The sequence below is a fragment of the Somniosus microcephalus genome, chromosome 27 (assembly GCF_052327205.1).
Source record: "Somniosus microcephalus isolate GS21.2 chromosome 27, FLI_Smic_1.0, whole genome shotgun sequence".
NCBI classification, from domain to species: domain Eukaryota; kingdom Metazoa; phylum Chordata; class Chondrichthyes; order Squaliformes; family Somniosidae; genus Somniosus; species Somniosus microcephalus.
The window spans coordinates 33,549,963-33,566,914 of NC_141013.1; the positions used below are offsets into that span (position 1 = coordinate 33,549,963).

General features: G+C 45.4%; 1 protein-coding gene across 3 annotated transcripts in view; it reads right to left on the reverse strand.

The window, feature by feature from the left end:
* LOC147100112 (multiple C2 and transmembrane domain-containing protein 2-like) overlaps nt 1-16,952 on the reverse strand; it is a 538,576-nt gene that overhangs the window by 451,170 nt on the left and 70,454 nt on the right. The window lies entirely within an intron of this gene.

Below are 16,952 nucleotides of genomic sequence, written 5' to 3' on the forward strand. Positions count from 1 at the left end.
GATTCCCTTAATATTCAAAAATCTATTGATCTCAGTCTTGAATATACTCAACGACTGAGCCTCCACAGCCCTCTGGGGTAGAGAATTCCAAAGATTCACCACCCGCTGAGTGAAGAAATTTCTCCTCATCTCAGTCCCAAATGGCCGACCCCTTATTCTGCGACTGTGACCCCTGGTTCTAGACTCCCCAGCCAGGGGAAACATCCTCTCGGCATCTACCCTGTCAAGCCCTTTAATAATTCTATAAGTTTCAATGCGATCACCTCTCATTCTTCTAAACTCGAAGGGAATACAGGCCTCGAGGAAGAAAACTGAGCACAAGTTTGATTTTTTTTTAAACGCAAAAAAGGAATAGAGGAATTTTTCAGATTAGAAACCAGGATGTAACCAGAAGAAAAAAGGGAGATGATCAAATCTAACTTCAGTGCCAAGTAATTACAATCTACAAAAAAATTTAAAGTGGTACACCCGGGAGTGGAATGCACCAATACATCAACAAACACTCAGCCAATGAGCCAAGCTGAAATTCTCAAAACAGAAACAGGATATTTGGTTTGCGAGATGTAATCTTTCAAAAAAAAACACAAGCCACGATTTAACAGAATGATAATCGGGCTGGTTTATAAAGGGCTGAAGATGCACTCCGCCAGCTCCCTCCCCAGACAGTGAAACCAAAAATCTGCCCGTCCCCAGTCAGAGCAAATAGGCTTTCTCCTAACAAAACACTTTAGAAAGACCTCAATTAAATATCTTAGGCATCAAAACGTAACATAAAATGCCCTCCCGGCAGTGACTGTGAAGGTGTTTTCCTTACACAAGGAGGTATACTTGCCACAAGGACACAGCTCAAGATGCAACTAATGCGAACCTGCTCTCTGCATCCAGTACCAATCACCTCAGCCCTCTGTGTTTACTGATGAATAGGTTACGAGACAATTTTTAGTTCATCTTCCCCACCCCATTAGAAGGAAGCGAGGCTTTGGAATAGTAGGCAGAATTCTTGCCTCGGATTCAGAAGACGCAGGGCTCATTTCTCAAGGGATAGAATTGAAAAGCAGGGAAGTTATATTAAACTTGTATAAGAGCCTTAGTTTGACCATGACAGGGTAGACAGAGAAAATGTTTCCACTTGTGGGGAAGACCAAAAAGATGCCATAAATAAGATAGTCACTAATAAATCCAATAGAGGATTCAGGAGAAACATCTTTGCCCAGAGAGTGGCGAGAATGTGGAACTCGCTACCACAAGGAGTATTTGAGGTGACTAGCACAGATGCATTTAAGGGGAAGCTGGATAAACGCATGAGGGAGAAAGGAAGAGAAGGAAAGATGAAGAAGGGGCGTGTGGAGCATAAACACCGGCACAGACCAGTTGGGCCAAATGGCCCGTTTCTGTGACGTAGACGCTATGTAATGCGATGTAAGGCTTCGAAACCCACTCCAGACAACCCTGGCCAGTGGAGACCGGCCACAGGTTCTGAATTCTGGGCTGAAGGCCAGCAGGACACATGCGACTGCTAAAGATTGCAACAGCCATGGAAGCAGCGGTCACGTTGCGACCTGTCAGACGGTCAATCAGCTCACGAGTCCTTCTCCAACCTCGCGCTGTTAGAATCATAGAATGATTACCGCACAGAAGGAGGCCATTCGGCCCATAGAGCCCGTGCCGGCTCTCTGCAAGAGCACTTCAAGGGAAGAGTGAGAAGGTACAATAACCCCCGTTAGAAATTTATACATTTTGTCATCAAAATCAGAAAAAAAGGTTCAAAATGCTTTAAAAAATACAGCTGATTTACTGACTTATATAATTCAGTTATTTCAGATGAGGCAGAAATACTAGTGCCAATACGCCTATAGACTCCATCTGAAATGTGAACTGGGGATAGTGCCAAAGGTAAGATTTAGCTGAAAGTCAATGATGCAGGTCTGTTTGTGCCAAGTTCGCTTAAGTCATATCATTCCACAGAATCACTGCAGGAGAACATGGCCTCAGGCTTCCAATACAATGAAAACTCTTGTCGGTTGTGGGGGTGGAGGAAGTCCTACTGATGGAAAAAACAACTGTGCGTGCGAGGGCTCCACCACATGCAGTGGTTTTTAAAATGGTACGGATTGCGACTGATTCAGACCATTTTTAATCTCTTCAACCAGTCAGGGAAGATCCAGTAATGGCCAGTGAATGTAAAGATACTTTGCAGGTCTATACAGCAGGATTCAACCACTTTGCCAGAACGCATATCCCTGCCTACAACAAGGCTCTTTATAGCTGCATTTATGGCCCCTCCCCCAAACAGCAAAAAGATAAATGACCAGATTATCTGTTCTGGTAGTGTTGGCTGAGGGATTAACTGTTGACCAGGACACTGGGCGAAATCCCCTGCTCGCCTTCAAATATAGTGCAGTAGGATCTTTTACGACCACCTTGAACACCTCATCTAAAAGATGGCATCTCCGACAGTGCAGCACTTCCTCAGTGCTGCACTGGAGTGTCAGCCTGGATTATGCACTTAAATCTCCGGAGTGGGGCTTGAACCCACGACCTTCTGACTCATGCGAGAGTGTGTCAGTCATCAGGGAGTCAAGGCTGACACTCGGTCCTCCGATTCTACCTGGGATTTGCTACCCGACCCAACATACATGACCACACAAGGTCCGGTGTTCAAAAACAAGTTCCTTTTATTTCAGGTGTAAAAACACATTGCTTTCATCTTGGTTTCATCACAGATTAAGAGATTTTTTCACACACGTTTGTGCTGGTGAGATTACTAGAGATTTCAGGCCCAATTTTACCCCTGCCCACCTGACGGGCAATTAAAATCAGAGCGGTGATCCCAGTGCCTTCCCATAGGATGCAAGTTTAACCTGCTGTTTTTAGAAGCAAGGCAACGGGCTCCTGCTTTAAATATGCGGATCAGGCCCCGATGACTAAACTGAGCCGGAGGGACAAGGCAGAAGGAAATAGCCTTGAAAACTCATAAGTGACTAATGGCAAAACCAGTCTTATGAACGTCGAAGGAACCAGAAACCCTGACTATATCCTTTTCATATTCTGAAAACACAGCTTTTATATTCTCATCCAGATTCTCTCCAGGAGTTCTGTGGTCCCCCCTCCCCATCAGTCTATGGGTTTTGTAGGCGGCTGAACCCACTCTTGCTTTACTGTCCTGTCCCAAAGTCAGGGCTGCTGTCAGCGTCAGTGCAGGAAAGCAAGTGGGGTATTAGGTTTGGAGGTGAAGTCACTCAGACAGCTTGTACTCCGTCTCCTCAGCGCTGCTCTCTTCCTTGCAAATCAAAGCCCCAAAATGAGATTTTCCCATTGCAGTCACCCAGTGCAAGACACAGTAGAAACCTCTTATAAAAGAAATAAAGAGCTTGCATTTATATAGCGCCTTTCGTGACCTCAGGACATCCCAAAGCACTTTACAGCCAATGAAGTACTTTTTGAAGTGTAGTCACTGTTGTAGGGAAACTCGGCAGCCAATTCGTGCACAGCAAGCTCCCACAAACAGCAATGTTGTAGCGGTTCGTGTGCATCGCCACTAAATAATCGAGTTCGACTTCGACGAACTATAAATAAGTTGTTTATTTACAGGAACAGGTTAAATACAACAGGTAAGGTAGCAGGTAAGATGGCTGACTGTAGGAGTACCGTGGTGTAGGTCTTTCCCCAGCGGGGACGCCACGAGGACTAACTAGAAGTTTCCCAGCTCAACTGCCAGCAGGTTCCGAGCTCAACTGTTGGAAGGTTCCGAGCTCTGATGTCATGACGTCAGAATACAGGAGAGAAGCCTGAGTATAGTAACAGACACATACAGTAAGGTAAGTTAAAGGGAATTATGTATCTCAATGTAAGGGACAACCGGTGGTACCGCCACAATGTGATAATTATCAGGTAATCAGTTTTTCCGTGATGTTGGTTGAAGAATAAATGTGGGCCAGGACACCGGGGAGAACTCCCCTGCTCTTTTCCAATATTGCCATGGGATCTTTCACATCCAACTGAGAAGGCCTCGGTTTAATGTCTCATCCGAAAGACGGCATCTCCGACAATGCAGTGCTCCCTCAGTACTGCACTGAAGTGTCAGCCTAGATTTTTGCGCTCAGGTCTATGTTATTACAGAGTTTACAGCACAGAAACAATCCATTTCGGCCCAACTGGTCTATGCCCAATGTTTATGCTCCACACAAGCCTCCCTCCCACCCTACTTCATTTAACCTTAATCAGCACTATTCCGTTCTCCGTCATGTACTTATCTTAAATGCATCTATGCTTATCTCCTCAACCACTCCATGCAGTAGCGAGTTCCACATTCACACCACTCTCCGTGTAAAGAAATTTCTCCCGAATTCTTTAGAGAATTTATTAGTGACTATTTTATATTGGACTCTCTCAAGTGGAAACGTCTTCGCTACATCTATCCCATCAAACCCCTTCATAAATTTTCACGCCCTCTGATTAAGTCACCCCTCAGCCTTCTCTTTTCTACAGAAAAGAGCCCGAGCCTGTTCAGTCTCTCAGTTATTATTTTTTATATAATATTTTTAATTTATATTATTCATACTTAAACAGCAAATCTAAGGCAATTTGAGAAACAGAAAAGTAAGGTTGGTTGGAGCACAGGAGTTTCCCCACAGTGCAGGCGGAGGTGCTGGGAGATTCAAAACTTAGGCACTTATGGGTAATAAATGCTGGCCTTACCAGCGACACCCACAGCCCGGAAACAAATTTTTAAAACTACAGCACCACTACAGGTGGGAGGATGTAACTACAACGTGACACGTTTACATAGGCAGTTTCCATGACAAACGTGGACAGAGGAATTTATAATGGGAAAAGTTGACTCAAAAGTGTGACAAAAAATGACAACAGGAAGTAAGGTTTTGTAGACAGGAAATGCATGTAGATGTAAGATTTTTGAATATATTATTTAGATAGCTTCCAAACGCTCAATGCTCGACTCCTTGCCCATTAAGTGTTAAATGGTTCGTGAAGTCAGGTAGGAGCAGCCACATTCTCAAAGCATTGAAAAGAACATTGGCTAAAGGCAACCCACTGTGCACTTATTAGACTCGGTTTGACTCCGTACTGGAATTATTGATTCCACGTGGTATCAAACCCTGTGCAATGCGAGACTGTCTCTTCGTGCCACTCCACGCTGACATCAGGTCAGGATCTCACTCTGGTGTTATACCGTCACTTCCGCGTTGCTGGGAAGTAGAAACCACTTCAGAGGGGTGCTAAAGTTGCAGTGTGAATGTAGCTTCAGTTACAAACGGTTTCGTTGAAGGGGCTCAGAGTGGCTCCAATGCAGAGAGCAGCTTGCCGTGACCGTAACCTCCTTCTGTGCTGTAACCATGCTATGATTCTAGGATCCAGAAGTCAGTCAATAAGTAGTCAATGTTTGAGAAAGTAAAGCGCTATCATACAATAACAGGGCACATTGAAAACACGAGAGGAAACTTCACTCAAATGTTGGTTTTCCTTTTAGGTGAAGTCTTTATTCATTTAACATCTCGCAGCAGCACTGGGAGGTATGATTAGGCCCACTCCGCACGCACAGCCAAACCAGCTGTCAGCAAAGATGGAAGGGTTTAATCCTAAACAAACAAAAGTTAAGCTGGTAATAAAAAGTTCAGGAGGCTCGATAAACTCGCTAAAACCTTGGAAGCTCCAATTCAACATATCTGGATGAAGACGGGAAGAATTTGCCACAGTGCAACTCAGTGCGGGCAACAACCTGCCACCGCAGCTTGATGCTCGATGATGGGACAGGCAGACTAGCTGCGAGTAATGGGAGCATCCCAACAAAGAGGATAGACAGGTGGGAAGCCGATACCCAACACGGAACAGGCCCCCGGGAGGGCTCGGGAATCTGAGTGCAGCCTGGATGAAGCCAGTGGGAATGTAACTGACCATGGCTAGGGAGAGCGGGCAGCTACATCATTCAACGGCCACGTCCCACTGCACGGGAGAAAAATCCCGAAACATGAACTGCGCCTGGGCCGTAGTACGCAGACTTTCAAAATTAAGTGTTGGTCCGGTAGGTCATTTAGAAGTGGCATCGAGTTACTCAGTTAATGCAATGCCTTGTGATTGGTGTGGGGAGCATTGCCGGGTTCCAGCTGGTGAATGTTCTGAAGCAGCCAACAGCAAATCAATAATCGAATTTGGACAAAATCCAAGGAAGCATTTTTTCCACTTATTGAGCTGACCAACTGCGCAAGGACACGCTGTTTACCCAGATTATTTTATTGTCGATTTTGAAAAAAGTCACCCAGCAGCTGCCAAGAGGAAAACCAGCAAATTTGGCAAAAAAAGGGTTAAGATTAATGTGGTATTTGCAGGCGTTGAGAAGGGCTTTTAGATATAAAGGAACTCAGTGACTGATCTCAGCACGCTACTGCTGCAAGAAATCGAAGAAACCATCGCTGGGAGTTCATAAGGTGGCTCTTCTAATGGCTCAACGAGCTTATCCAATGAATAGCTGAGTAACAGACCAAGGAGGTCTGGCCTTTGACCCCTGGTTAGTCGATCGTCAGCGCCCTTGGTGCAGGCAAGGGGAAATGGATCAAGGCTAGTTAATCAGGAAAACAGTGACAGGATCAGACAAAGTCAACATGGATTTACAAAAGGTAAATCGTGCTTGACTAATCTACTGGAATTTTTTGAGGATGTAACTGGTGGAATAGATAGGGGAAAACCAGTGGATGTGGTGTATTTGGACTTTCAGAAGGCTTTCGATAAGGTCCCACATAAGAGATTAGCGTGTAAAGTTAAGGCACATGGGATTGGGGGCAAGGTATTGACTTGGATAGAGAACTGGTTGGCAGACAGGAAGCAAAGAGTTGGAATAAACGGGTCTTTTTCTGAGTGGCAGGCAGTGACTAGTAGGGTACCACAGGGATCGGTCCTAGGACCCCAGCTATTCACAATATATATTAATGATCTAGACGAGGGAACTAGATGTAATATCTCTAAGTTTGCAGACGACACAAAGCTGGGTGGGCGTGTGTGCTGTGAGGAGGATGCCGAGAAACTCCAGTATGATTTGGACAGGTTGGGTGATATGGCAGATGCAGTATAATGTGGATAAATGCAAGGTTATCCACTTTGGTGGCAAAAACAGGAAGGCAGATTATTGTCTGAACGGCAATCGATTGGGAAAAGGGGAAGTGCAACGAGACCTGGGTGTCCTTGTGCACCAGTCGCTGAAGGTAAGCATGCAGGTGCAGCAGGCGGTTAAGAAGGCAAATGGTATGTTGGCCTTCGTAGCGAGAGGGTTTGAGTACAGGAACAAGGATGTCTTGCTGCAGTTGTACAGGGCCTTGGTGAGACCACACCTTGAGTATTGTGTGCAGTTTTGGTCACCTTATCTGAGGAAGGATGTTCTTGCCATGGAGGGAGTGCAGCAAAGATTCACCAGACTGATACTTGGGATGGCAGGAATGACGTATGAGGAGAGATTGGGTCAATTGGGCTTATACTCGCTGGAGTTTAGAAGAATGAGAGGGGATCTCATTGAAACTTATAAAATTCTAACAGGACTAGACAGACTAGATGCAGGAAGGATGTTCCCGATGGCGGGGGAGTCCAGAACCAGGGGTCACAGCCTAAGGATAAGGGGTAAGCCATTTAGGACAGAGATGAGGAGGAATTTCTTCACCCAGAGAGTGGTGAACCTGTGGAATTCTCTACCACAGAAGGCAGTTGAGGCCAATTCATTAAATATATTCAAGAAGGAGTTAGGTATATTTCTTAAGGCTAAAGGGATCAAGGGATATGGGGAGAAGGCAGGGACAGGGTACTGAGTTTGGATGATCAGCCATGATCTCATTGAATGGCGGAGCAGGCTCAAGGGACCGAATGGCCTACTCCTGCTCCTATCTTCTATGTTTCTATGTTTCTAGGAGTGAGAGCCAACAAGTAATGCTGATAAAGTGTACACGTCAAGTTAGGACAGCTGTGATACTCACCGTTGTTAAAAAGCCAGCCAACATTCATTGTTGAGACTCATTCATCAATAATTGGCTCTTGGGCAAGATATTGTGGGGGGGCAGGGGGGGAGGAGCGGAGTTGGACCATACTGCAGCAAGGTGCCAACAACTGTAGGAGAGGGTAGAATATTAGTGAAAAATTTTACAAAGGCCCGTTAAAAGGTGACCAATTAGTGTTCACACAGATGGGCATCAATGGGAGTTGGATCACCTCTTCCAACATCATCCTTTGTCGCTTCAACACAGTTCAAGGAGAACACGTTTTCCTTTCCCATGTGCAGTACTTTGCACTTGTCTACATTAAGTTCCATCCGCCATTGTTCAGCCCTCAACAGTTTATGCAACTCATTTATAAGCTGCCTCCTGATTCCAACGCCCGTCCCCAATTTTGTATCATCTGTAAGTTTGACCACTTTTGAGATTTTAAATCCAAGTTCTTGATGTAAATTAGAAACAGTATTGGTCCCAACATTAAAGCCTGGGACACTCCACTCAGTACTTTGCTCCCCCTCCCTCCCACCAGCCCCATCCCCACCCCAACATAATTCCTCCAACAAATACACAATGTTTTTCACCCTTCTGTAAATTTCTGATCCATTCCCAAGATTTACCCTGGATCCCCACAGCCTCGAGTTTAACTGGTCAATCTCCAGTGTACTTTCTCCCAAATAGTCTGGGGGCCAGAGTGCTGTCTCGGATATTAACCAGAGTCCTGCTAAACCCAAACATGACAGTAATTCCCCCATCACTGTAGTAAAGTTAACTTAATAAAGCACATCACATGGCTGATGACATAAAAATGACATATGTTATCAATGCAGAAAGACACAGGGCTCACAGATTATAACAATATTTAGCTTCTTCATTACAAGTAATTGTGTATTCTTCCTTCTCCCAAATCCATTTCCAGTTATTTACTTGGTTAATTCATTTGTTCATTGCTCCTTCCTTCCTCCTCAAAACCGTCCTTCTATTTCTCAGTTATTTACCCGATTACAAGATTATTTTTCTCCTTTTCAAAAGCAGATTTGCTGAAGCTGTTGTGGCTGCAGCATTGCCCAGGGACGTATTTCTCCCTGTCCCGTCTCCCGTGGCCAACACCAGCAGGGCCTGGGCCTGGGTCTGGCTGACTCCAGCCACAATGTCAGAGTTCAACATCGCGGTACCTCATCAACTCCTGTTTCAGACAGTAGGGCAGGCCTTTCAGAGAATCATAGAAATTTACAGCACAGAAGGAGGTCATTCGGCCCATCCTGTCCGTGCCGGCCGACAAAGAGCTATCCAGCCTAATCCCACCTTCCAGCACTTGGTCCGTAGCCTTGGATATGCACTTGGAAGTGCCGTAACCTACAAGTACTTTTTAAATGTGATGAGGGTCTCTGCCTCGACCACCCTTTCAGGCAGTGAGTTCCAGACCCCCACCACCCTCTGAGTGAAAAGATTTCTCCTCAAATTCTCTCTAAACCTCCGACCAATGTGGCCTATGTGGGAGAAATGTTTTTGCAGACATTTCCAACATTAAATAAACAATCTTATGGGTAAGCAATGATTTTTTTTTCCTTCAGGATCATGTAATTCGTACACATTACAACAGTGACTACACTCCAAAGGTACTTAATTGGCTGTAAAGTGCTTTGAGGTGTCCAGTGGTCGTGAAGGGCGCTATATAAATGCAAGTCTTTCTTTCTTTGTCAGGTTATAAATGGCACTCCGAGCTTTATGCACGGTCCTTTGTTTGTGAAGACACAAAATGGCAGAAGTCAGCAGGGGGACCTTTGCCTGGTGGTCAGCATGGTCCTTTGTTTGTAAGACCACCTAACAGGAGTGACGAGGAAGTCCCGCCCCCACATATGAACATGAACGCATCATGCGGAAGGAACTCCAATCAGGGAAGGTTTGGAGTGAAACTGACCCATCAGAGGGAGGCAGATGGTGATATACGAGTGGGGCCGGCAGAAAGGCACTATAAAAGGTGACCCAGGGGCGGGAAATTCAGAACACAGAAAGAACAGAAGAACAGACGAACGAAGAACGCTGGCCAGTCTATGTTTTTCAACTTATGACTTTCCTAGACCAATCATCCAGAGATAAAAGAGTATGTATAAAAGTCGTACACAGAGCTTAGATATCGTTAAAGGGTACTTTTATGTACGGTTGACTTGGGATATAAATCGCCAGGAGTTAGCATGTAAGTTGCTGGGGAGTACTTTTATGGACGGGTAAATTAGGTGCATATTGATTGCGATGTACACTTGCGTTTTGAACTGTAGTGTGAATAAAGACCAATTTTACTGATCACATACTTATCTGTCATTGTTACACTTATTCGTAATTCTCGAAGTCCGAACAGTAGTAAGAGAAAGGCTTACACAGGTTCAATACCCGCCGAGATACGCATTCAGGTGTACTGCCTTGAAAGGCGTGATGCGATGGAAGCACAATACATTACAGATTAGGTAGCGTCTGCGATAACATCACAGAATTCCCTTTACCTAGTCTCCAGCTGGGTGGTTTGCTGTTACTATGATAGGGGTCACTCTAAATATAGTTTCTGGCCGGCCTCGGATCTTCCACCCTCCATAAACCTGAGCTCATCAAGATTCAATCCCTAGGACAATAGCGTACCGATCAGTAATGAAGGATATCACATTATAAAAGGATAGAATGATGCACCGTTAATGAAACTGCAATGAAATGTGCTCACAACAAATTTCCAGACACACAAATTGTTCTTACACATATCTTTGAGAGCAATTACAACACTTTATGGCAATAATCAGTATGAGTAACTCAAGCTTCAGTGCTCCGACATCCTGCCTACTATTGATTAAAAAAGGGGAGTGGGACTAATTGGATTGCCCTTCGAAAGGACCGGTGCGGACTCCGGGGCTGAATGGCCTCCTTCTGTGCTGTACTAATCTATGAATCTATAAAGTCTAAACCAGTAGAGATAAAGTGCTTAATTAACCAGGCACGGTTTATGTACCTCCCTCGCCAACTTTATACACACACACGACATGACACTGTTAATTTAAGCAATCTGGCTTTGTAATTCTGCCTCTCACTGCTATTCCCTGGTTGGAGGATTAAATACAAACATGTCCATTTAGGGTATGGTAGTATCGTGGTTATGTTACTGAACCAGTAATCCAAAGGCCTGGACTAAAGATCCCAGAGACTGGAGTTCAAGCCCCACCACAGCAGTTGGGGAATTTAAATTCAGTTAATTAAATAAAAAGCTGGTATCAGTAATGGTGACCATGAAACTACCAGATTGTCGTAAAACCCCATCTGGGTCACTCATGTAATTTTAATCTCTTCCAGCTCTACACAAACCTCTGAAACGAGATGAGACAAGTCCATTTCCAGTCTGGTTAAGTCTATTTGGCGTCATCTGCACACCACCTCAGTTCCAGGAACTGAAGCCAACGCGGTCACTTGTGTGCTCCGCAAACAAATCATCGCACCACACCGTCAGTGCCCACACATTGCCTGATTTGCAAACTGAACAGTGTAAGGACTTCCAAGTAAATTGATTCAGACAGTAACCTGGAAGCTGGGAGGAAACATGATTGGCATGGAAAACTGTGTGCAAATAGCATCCATGTCAGTGCAAAACGTGCTTCTAATCAATCAGGTGCAAACACAATCGGAGGCGATTTTAACCCTACTCACTCAGCAGAAACCTGGCGGGGGTGGGCCGATAAAAACCGCCCTGGCTCTTACCTGTCCGAAAGCCGCCACGATCGCAACAGCTGCAATCTTAACCTGCTCTCCTGAGCAGACAGCAAGGACTCGCGCCCGGAGCCAGCAGGGTCCTTCTCTACATATGCACGTTGCGGCCCGATGACATCATTGAGACCCGACTCTAATTTTATACTCAGACCCGAGCAAGGAATCCACCTGGAGTTAAAAATCGGGCCCAAAACAAATCAACTGTAAACCAGTGACTGAGCCCACAGGAAAGTTGCATTGGTTTATGTTTTTGATGAGTTGCTCCTCAGGTTTAGGTAGGGTATCGATATTGTTCTAACTTTCTATCCATCGTCTTGTACAGGATGTGCCCAAACAGTTCCCTCATTGAAGCTATTTTCTATGATCAGCAGCTCTAGCCGGTTAGTTAATATGATTGAACATTAACCGGCATGTCTTCAGCTCTGGGAGCCGACCTTCCTGTCCCCAATTTGCTCCACTAAGTGCTGGATGGCCACAGAGCACCTGAAATGCATTGCCCCTGTCCTGGCCCAGCTGTGGCTGAATTTGGCCTACCAGGTCATCAGCATGGCCAGAAGGCCCCAAGGCCCAAAGATCTGATAAAGTCAAAAAAAAACACTTCGCCTTGGGACTCCTCTATGGCTTGCTGCTGGGCTCTCTCGGGACCTCCGATTGGTTTGATTTCCCAGGGTGAAGCCCAGCACCAGCTTCTTGGGGTTCCTCCCCCACCCCACCCTCCACCCACCCCCATGTCTGAGCACCCCAGGGATGCAATTGGTGGAAAATGGAGGCAGGACTGGAAAAGCCTCGCTCATCATGTTTACAGCTGCATGTAGTGCAGGTGCAGACCGAGCTCTGGCCCCCACGGAAAGTCACAGAAATCCAGCGAGAGTGTAAAAAAAGGGGAGTGGGGCGGGGCAACATTTTTCCTGACCTTTGCACCTTGGGGGGTGGGGGGGGTGGGCATTCCCCAGAGGACAACGGTCAGGAAAATCACTCCCATGAACTCTCTTGGCCATTGACAGGCGGGGTTGAGTAATATCAGCACTCTGTACTGTGCTGGTCAGCGCCCACTGTCAAAGGACCAAAAACAGTTGTAATAGCGGGGAAATCTAGTTACATCAGCAGTGATGCCTCCAGCTACAGAACAGGAAGAATGGGTTCTTCTTTCTTCACTAGCTTCATTAGTCTTCTCCCACAGGTCATGCCTTCGCGTTATGCAGACACTAAATGCACTAGTTTGGAACAGATAATCAATCAAATAAATGAGTAATAAACTTCATAATAAGTATCAGCTGATGGACCTGCACTGCGGTTACACCTTTGTACTGACCGTGGTTAACTGGTCCTACAGTCACTCACTGGCTTCTGCACAAATCAACTCAAGTGATTATTAGATGGGGGGTTTTTTTGGAGCAAGGAAATTATATTTGCTTCCAGTTGTTTAATCTAAAGTTTTAGTTTCAAAGAAAATACACAATGAATGGAAAAAATCTTTCAATTCCATTTATTGTGTATTTACATGGCAAGAAGAGAGAATGAAAGGAGAGAAAGAAAGATAACTTGGATTTATATAGTGCATTTCACGACTTCAGGACGTCCCAAAGCACTTTACAGCCAATGAAGTACTTCTGAAGTGTAGTTACTGTTGTAATGTAGGAAACGGGGCAGCCAATTTGCGCACAGCAAACTCCCACAAACAACAATATATTAACCAGATTATCTGTTTTTTGTGATGCTGATTGAGGGATAAATATTGGTCAGGACTACTTCAAAATAGTGCCATGGGATCTTTTAACATCCACCTTCGAAAGCAGACTGGGCCTCAGTTTAACGTCTCATCCGAAAGACGGCACCTCTAACAGTACAGCACTCCCTCGTGCTGCACTGGAGTATCAGCCTAGTTTTAGGTGCTCAATTCCCTGGAGTGGGACTTGAACCCACAACCTTCTGGCTCAGAGGCGAGTGTGCTACTCACTGAGTCACGGCTAACACGGCAATACATGTAGGCTATACATAGCGTGCACAACAACTGTACATCACTTCAACATGTGACACTTTAATTTGTACATGTGCAAATATATTCAAATATCCTACCGCTGAACCATCTTTATACAAGACAAAGAGAATCGAGCCAAAACTTTTTTCTTACAGGTCTTATTTTCCTGCAGGTTTAAAGTCAATGAGGGTAATTTCCACCCTCACTGCTTGGGCATTGAAGTGGCAGAGCTGATCAACCGCCCTTTATAGGACCGGCCTGATTTTCATTCCATTGACTCTATGTCAACAGACACTCCACAGTGCATGTCCACTGATCCCTGAAGGTAGCAGGACAGGTAGATAAGGTGGTTAAGAAGGTATACGGGATACTTGCCTTTATTAGCCGAGGCATAGAATACAAGAGCAGGGAGGTTCTGCTTGAACTATATAAAACACTAGTTAGGCCGCAGCTAGAGTACGGTGTACAGTTCTGGTCACCACATTACAGGATGTGATTGCACTAGAGAGGGTGCAGAGGAGATTAACGAGGATGTTGCCTGGGCTGGGGAATTTTAGCTATGAGGAAAGATTGGATAGGCTGGGGTTGTTTCTGGAACAGAGGAGGCTGAGGGGAGACCTAATTGAGGTGTATAAAATTATGAGAGGCCTAGATAGAGTGGATAGGAAGGACCTATTTCCCTTAGCAGAAGGATCAATAACCAGGGGGCATAGATTTAAAGTAATTGGTCAGAGGTTTAGAGGGGATTTGAGGAGAGATTTTTTCACCCAGAGGGTGGTGGGGGTCTGGAACTCACTGCCTGAAAGGGTGGTCGAGGCAGAGACCCTCACCACATTTAAAAAGTACTTGGATAGTCACTTGAAGTGCCGTAACCTACAAGGCTACGGACCAAGAGCTGGAAAGTGGGATTAGGGTGGAGAGCTCTTTGTCGGCCGGCGCGGACACGATGGGCCGAATGGCCTCCTTCTGTGCTGTAACTTTCTATGATTCTATGATATACCAGCTGTTGATGCAGTTTATCGTCCAAGGATTGAAGGTGAAAATTACCCCCATGCATTTTTTCCCCCCTCACATGGAGCTGAAAATTTATAAGCACCTGGCACCCTTTAAGCTTGTCTCACCAACGAGCAATTAAACTCTGACTGGCCTCAAGGCACAGTTAGACTACTTACCGCAGGAAGTATATGAGCTTAAAGTTGGTGCGGCCTTAAAGGGACAGGTCAACTTAGCAGACAAGAAGGAAGCAACTTGCATTGATATAGCGCCTTTCATATCTTCAGAACACCCCAAAGCACTTCACAAGCAATCAATTACTTTTGGAGTGTAGTCACTGTTGTTAGGTAGACAAACAGGGCAGCCAGTTGTCCCACAACAAGGACCCCCAGATAACAAATGAGATGTGTGAGGAGTTCATCTGTTTTGTTGGTGTTGGCTGAGGCATAAATATTGGCCAGAACAGTGGGAGATGTCCCCTTGCTCTTCTTCAAATAGTGCCAGAAGATCTTTTACATCCACCTAAACATCGTAACTGTTCCAGGATCCCAGGCTACCCATGAATTAGTGATCTCAAACATCAATAGAAGCAAGAAGCAAACTACTGCAGATGCTGTAAATCTGAAAACAGAAAAAGAGAGAAAAATCTGGAAACTCTCAGCCAGTTGGGCAGCATCTGCGGAGAAACAGGAGCCAGTCGGTTAACATTCCAGGTCGAAGACCCTCCGTCCAGTCCTGAGGAAGTTTCTTAGGCCTGAAACGTCGAACTAGCTCCCGTTTCTCCTGGATGGTTCGAGCGGCTCAACAAAACAACTTGCATTTATATAGCGCCTTTAACGTAGTAAAACATCCCAAGGTGCTTCACAGGAGTGTAATCAGACCGAGCCAAAGGAGGAGACATTAGCACAGGTGACCGAACATAAGAAATAGGAGCAGGAGTCGGCCTTTGGCTCCTCGAGCCTGCTCCACCATTCAATAAGAACCAGGGGTCACAGTCTAAGGATAAGGGGTAAGCCATTTAGGACAGAGATGAGGAGGAATTTCTTCACCCAGAGAGTGGTGAACCTGTGGAATTCTCTGCCGCAGAAGGCAGTTGAGGCCAATTCATTAAATATATTCAAGAAGGAGTTGGATATATTTCTTAAGGCTAAAGGGATCAAGGGATATGGGGAGAAGGCAGGGACAGGGTACTGAATTTGGATGATCAGCCATGATCGCATTGAATGGCGGAGCAGGCTCAAGGGGCCGAATGGCCTACTCCTGCTCCTATCTTCTATGTTTCTATCAAGGCTGATTTTCTACTTCTACTCCACCTTCCCGCACTATCCCCATATCCCTTGATTCCCTTAGTATCCACAAATCTATCGATAAATCAAACGCTTGGTGAAAGAGGTAGGATTTTTTTTTTTTTAAATCAGTCCGGGATCACAATGCGTGAACGACGGTCTTCAGTCTTAAAATCATAACTTGCTGCTTTCTCCATTGCACAATAGTCAGGGTCGACAGACTGTAACCAGTGTGAGAGATTAATACCACACTGAGTACCAAGATGACAAGCGAAGCATTGGAAGCGGATTTGAAAAACAAGGCAGGCCGTGCTGAGCAAGCAGCATTCGAAGATTCAGCAGGCATCTACAAGGGCAACGATCACCGGGTTGTTACACGTTAATCAAATTTGGCCATTGGGACTAATTGAACAGCTGCCTGTGTCTTGCAGGAAGTGGCAATGGTCCTTTGTCAAGTGAGAAAGGACAAGTAATATTGAAGGGCCCTCTCTCAACCTGGGGTAAGAGCGTGTGATGACATTGAACCTACAGAGTGGCAATCTATAACTTACCTGTTGCAAATCATTCTCAAAAGATATGGGCCTAGGTGGTCTAGAACGAGGGGTCACAGTCTCAGGATGCGGGGTGGGACATTTATGACTGAGATGAGGAGAAATTTCTTCACTCAGAGGGTGGTGAACCTGTGGAATTCTCTACCACAGAAGGCTGTGGAGGCCAAGTCACTGAATATATTTAAGAAGGAGATATTGTAGATAGATTTCTAGACACAAAAGGCAGCAAGGGGTATGGGAAGAGAGCGGGAATATGGTACTGAGATAGAGGATCAGCCATGATCATATTGAATGGCGGAGCAGGCTCGAAGGGCCGAATGGCCTACTCCTGCTCCTATTTTTCTATGTTTCTATGTTTTAAATTAAGCCACGCAGCACCCGTTTTTCAGGCGCTAACCGGCCTACTAAGCTCCCA